General features: G+C 33.0%; 1 long non-coding RNA gene across 1 annotated transcript; it reads left to right on the forward strand.

The window, feature by feature from the left end:
- The first annotated feature begins 451 nt into the window (after positions 1–451).
- LOC147802519 (uncharacterized) lies at positions 452–5,721 on the forward strand. The gene is made up of 2 exons (XR_015429605.1): positions 452–958; positions 5,450–5,721. It is a non-coding gene; the product is annotated as an uncharacterized LOC147802519 (long non-coding RNA).
- Positions 5,722–5,990: the final 269 nt, after the last annotated feature.

The raw sequence follows: 5,990 nt of genomic DNA on the forward strand, positions 1-5,990 counted from the left end.
AGATCCGACGGAGTTTAGTTTGAAAACATTATACACCAAAAAGACACGCAAAAACATTGCTCCTGCATTTTATAGGATGATTTTTAGTTGTAAAGAGGCCCAGTCATATGCCTTTTTCTGTATTCTTACGCCTCATCAATTTATTTATTACTCATAGCAAATCGTTTAATCTTTCCATATATGGAAGTGAAAGATCTTAAAATAACTTCTCTTTTGAAGTATAAATCTAATTATTATTCATTGGCATGTTTTTAGCCTTGAAGTCCCAAAATAGAATTTCTACCCTTATCCTTTATTAAAGATATTTTATGAAAAGGAATGAAGTTGTAATGCTTTTATTAATACAAAAGTATTTAATTTTTGTATTACATATATATATATATATATATATATATATATATATATATATATATATATATATATATATATATATATATATATGTGTGTGTGGAATACAGATCCAATCTACGAAGCATTCATCCTATCACGTGATTGAAACCAAGGACATTAATAGACATACGTCTACATTCTTTTGTTCTTTTACAAGTACACCATTATTGTTAGAATGACTGGCTCGAGGAGGATGCCAGTGGAAATTGTAGCTTACTTGCCTATTATTGTTAATATATATTTTTATTAAGTTTAGCACAGCTTCTTTATTTTTGAGAAACCCTCGCTTCACCCCCTTTATCCTACAAATGGGGGCTCGTCCACGGGAATGTGGATCGCGATTTGAGCAATAACCGGATCTGTCGCGAAGGACAGAATTGATCCAGAAACTTTCATGAAACTTTCGAATCATCCTGAAATTATTGGATTATTTTGTGAAGCAGAAGTGCAGTCATCTTTTCCGTGGAAGTGCAGTGTGAAATCCTTGGATACGAAAAGGGATACGAATCTGGTTTGAATCAACGAAACATTGGATTACCATTGGACACTGAGAGTCTCTTCAAACAAGGTAGGAAATTTTCAATTTTAAAAATGTATAAAAATTCAAAGAAACAAGACCTAGTAAAAGTATTAGAGGAAATAGGAGGCATCGCAGACAGCAGCGATAATATCGTTAAATTAAAAGAAAAAATTGAATGTTCCGAAATATTTAAGAATGATTCTGAATTTGTCAAAAATTTGATAACTAACGCCGTAGAAGAAAGAGTAAAAATAGCAGACAGGGAACTAAAACAAAGCGAAATTCAGATTGAGTTAGAAAAACTAAAATTAGAAAGACTCGAGAAAGAAATGCTTTTATTAGAGGCGAAAAACAAAGCATTTGAAATTGACCCTCCCAAAACAATAAATGATACACCTCAAACAAACATTGAGAATCTAATTCATAGCATTAAAACTCTATCTCTTCCAGTTCCATCGAAACCTGAAAACTTTATTCAATTTTTTTCATCGTTGGAAAGAGCTTTTAATACGAAAAACATAAATGAGAGGCTTAAAGCTGAAATCTTAATTAATATGCTAGGTGAAAAAGCAAACAGCATCTTGTTATACATTGAAGAAGAGGAATTAAAAAATTACGAAAAACTTAAATCATTAATTCTAAGAGAAAACCAAATAACCCCTCAACAGTGTCTATTTAATTTTCGCCACCAAAGAAAAAATTTTGATGAATCACACATTCAATTTGCAACACGAATTCGTTCAACTTTTGAGTATTATTTACGTCTGAGAGAAGTAAATGACTTTAAAACATTATGTGATTTAATCATTTCGGATAAAATATATGAAACACTAGACAGAGACACATCCGCCCATATTGGCGTAAGACAGGCTAATGGTTGGTTCAAGCCTCTCGAATTAGCACAAGAATGCGATATTTACTTTACGGCAAAAAGAAAATCGCAAAATGAACAGCAGTCAACATTCAACCACACAGAAAATCAACATCGATATAGGAGCACTTTTCATTCTCCTAAAAACACTCATCAAGAAAGATATAGGGCAAACACTTTTAAACGAACAGATAAATTGCCAGACACTAGAAACTGCTACATTTGCGGTGCGAATTCACATTTCGCAAAAAATTGCAATATGAAGTTTAAAGAAACTCAAAACCAAACTAATCCTTCACAAATTAATCCAAATCAGATTAATCAAATCGAAAGTAAAAACTCAATCAATGAACAATGTGTAAATAATTTGGAATTTATTGAATTAAACGTTAATGAACGAAAAATTAACTGTTTAGTAGATTCGGGTTCACGCATTTGTGTTATAAATAGCAAATATGTAAATTTGAAAGATCGTATCCCAGAAAGTTCAATTGAATTAAAAAGTTGTTTTGGAGAGATAATTAAAGCGAAAACTTATTCTCTTACAATTTCACTCCCAAGTCAAAACATCATTAAACGTGAATTATGCATCCCGTTCGCAGTAACCGATAAACTTAGTATGAATTGCGTCATAATTCCTCAAGTAAAAGCTCTTCTTTTCGAGTGTCAAATTTCAGATTCGCCAGATGTTAAATTCAAAACAACTTCGAACACTTCGAATAAAAAAATAAATGATCAAAATGCTTATGCAGGAGATTTATTGCAAAAGGAAAATTCTCAATCTCAATGTTTACTTTTAAACAAGAAAAACGATCTGTGTTTAAATGATTCCTTGTCTTTTGATAATTCCTTATTATGTGATACTTTGCATGATGATAACAACTTTTTATTTGAATTTCATGATGATATTTTTAATTGTTTTCAATTGAATATAAATGATATAAATACTATGCACTTAAATCATATCAAAAATGAGCATGTTAAACAGGGTGTATTTAATCTTATCCAAAACTATAAGCCTCACAAAGTGAAAACAAGTAATTTAGAAATGAATATAATTTTAACAGACGATACACCAATTTACTGTAAACCTCGTCGATTACCATATGTTGAAAAACAAATAGTTGATTCCCAAATAAAGGAATGGTTATCAAAAGGTATTATTAAACCTAGTAATTCAGATTTTGCTTCCCCTATTGTTTTGTGTAAGAAGAAAAATGGTACTATGCGTCTTTGCGTGGATTATCGTAAGTTAAACAAAAAGACAATTAAGGATAGATTCCCCCTTCCTGTCTTAGATGATATTTTAGATAGTATAAGCGAGGCAAAAATTCATTCTCTACTGGATCTTAAAAACGCATTTTTTCACTTACAAATAAATGAAGATAGTCAAAAATACACATCATTTGTCACCACCAATGGTCAGTATGAATTTACCAAAGTGCCCTTCGGTTTAGCTAATAGCCCTGCCGAATTTCAACGATTTATTAATCACATATTCAGAGATCTAATTAATGAAGGCATTATGGTAATATACATGGACGATATAGACGTAATAGCGAAGGATGAAATTGAAGGTCTAGAGCGTTTAACAAAAATCTTTAAGATAGCCTCAGAATATGGCTTGGAGATAAATTTCGAAAAATGTCAATTTCTAAAAACTAAAGTTAATTTTTTGGGACACATAATCGAAAACGGTACTATTACACCTTCAATGGAAAAAACGAAAGCAGTTACAAATTTCCCTGAACCTAAGAATATCAAGCAAATTCAGAGTTTCTTAGGCCTTACAAGTTATTTCCGTAAATTTATTCAAGGATATGCATATATTGCAAAACCATTAAGCGACTTATTGCGTAAAGACACTAATTTTATTTTTGGACCAGAACAAAAAATCGCTTTTCAAAAATTGAAAGAAAAATTATCAACAAACCCAGTTCTCAATTTGTTTAGACAGGGTGCTAGAACAGAATTGCATACAGATGCATCTAAACTTGGTTACGGAGCAATCCTATTGCAAGAGGGCGATGATGGAAAATTCCACCCAGTTCATTACATGAGTCGGAAAACCTCAGTACAGGAAGAAAAATATTCCAGTTACGAGTTAGAGGTCTTAGCTATCATAACAGCTTTACAGAAATTTCGCATTTATTTATTAGGACAAAAATTCAAAATTGTTACCGATTGTTCGGCATTCCAAAAAACTATGGAGAAAAAAGAAATTACCCCTAAAATAGCTCGTTGGGCATTATTTCTAGAAGAATTTGAATACGAAATAATTCATCGCTCAGGGACACACATGCGTCACGTTGATGCCTTAAGCCGTTATCCAATAATGATTATTGAAACCCCTGAAATAACACCTAAAATTTCAACAGCCCAAAAAGAGGACGAATTTATATCAACAATTAAGGAATTAATTAACTGTGGTAAAAAGGATAATTACTTTGTGAAAAATGATATTCTTTACAAAATTGTTAACGATAGAGATTTATTAGTGGTCCCTAAGACCATGCAAATAGAAATTGTAAAAAATGCTCATGAATTAGGTCATTATGGGGTAAACAAAACAGAAAATCTTGTTAAAGATAAATATTTTTTCCCAAACATCAGACAGTGCGTAGAAAATGTAATTAACAGTTGTGTTAAGTGTATTTTAGTAAACAGGAAAAAGGGAAAAGCAGAGGGTTTATTAAACCCAATTCCAAAAGGTGAAACTCCATTAGACACATATCACATTGACTTTATTGGTCCAATGCCATCCACCAATAAAAACTACAACCATATTTTTTCTGTGGTAGATGCATTCACAAAATACGTATGGCTCTATCCTGTAAAATCTACATCATCATTCGATGCCATTCAGAAATTAAACCTACAACAAACAAATTTTGGAAATCCTAATAGACTGATTAGCGATAAAGGTGCCGCGTTTACTTCTAAAGAATTTAGCGACTATTGTGCAAATGAAGACATTACTCATCTTACCATCACAACTGGAATCCCACGAGGAAACGGAATGATTGAAAGAATTCACGAGACACTTATTCCCATTTTAGCAAAACTATCCATAAACGATCCAGAGAAATGGTATAAATACGTACCATTAGTACAAAGAACATTAAACTCTACTACATCTAGAAGTACCAAATACTCGCCATTTGAACTGCTCACTGGCATTAAAATGAAACAAAAACAAGATGACAAGCTTTTGGAAATATTGAAGGAAGAACATGAAAACACCATAATGTGTAACAGACAAGAGATTCGTGACAACGCTAAAGTCAACATTTATAAGATTCAAGAAGAAAACAAGCGAACATATGACAAAAAGCGGAAGAAAGCTCACAAGTATGAGAAAGGGGATGTCGTTGCCATTCAACGAACGCAGTTCGGTACAGGACTCAAGTTGAGACCAAAATTCTACGGACCTTATGAAGTTACTAAGGTGAACAACAACGATAGATACAATGTCAGAAAACTTGGAACTCACGATGGTCCTAATATGACTTCTACTGCTGCAGACCATATGAAGATCTGGGGAAATTGAGGAACCATATGGACTGAAAAAAAAAAAAAAAAACTAATAATTTTTTTTTGTTTCTTATAGCCAATTGTTTTGAAATATTTGCTTTTGTACTGTTCTTTTTTTTCTTGTGTATTTTCAGAAAATGTCTTTGGAACAAACATGTCTATTGGTGAGAAGGTGGTCACCGCGGTCGGTGAAGAGCAGGACGGCCGTGTGGAATACAGATCCAATCTACGAAGCATTCATCCTATCACGTGATTGAAACCAAGGACATTAATAGACATACGTCTACATTCTTTTGTTCTTTTACAAGTACACCATTATTGTTAGAATGACTGGCTCGAGGAGGATGCCAGTGGAAATTGTAGCTTACTTGCCTATTATTGTTAATATATATTTTTATTAAGTTTAGCACAGCTTCTTTATTTTTGAGAAACCCTCGCTTCACCCCCTTTATCCTACATATATATATATGCATACACCGAAGAGCCATTACATTATGAGAACCCTGCTAATAACATGTAGGACCACCTTTAGTCCTCAAAACTGCTAGCACCCGCCGTGGCATTGATTCCACAAGGTGCTGATAGGTAATCTGAGGTATCTGGGACCAAGCGCTCACCAACAAGTCCTGCAATTCCCTCACATTGCGAGGGTGTAGCGTGGCAGCACGAATTTGG

The sequence above is a fragment of the Parasteatoda tepidariorum genome, chromosome 10 (genome assembly GCF_982258835.1).
Source record: "Parasteatoda tepidariorum strain Cologne lab strain chromosome 10, Ptep-v5.0, whole genome shotgun sequence".
Lineage (NCBI taxonomy): Eukaryota > Metazoa > Arthropoda > Arachnida > Araneae > Theridiidae > Parasteatoda > Parasteatoda tepidariorum.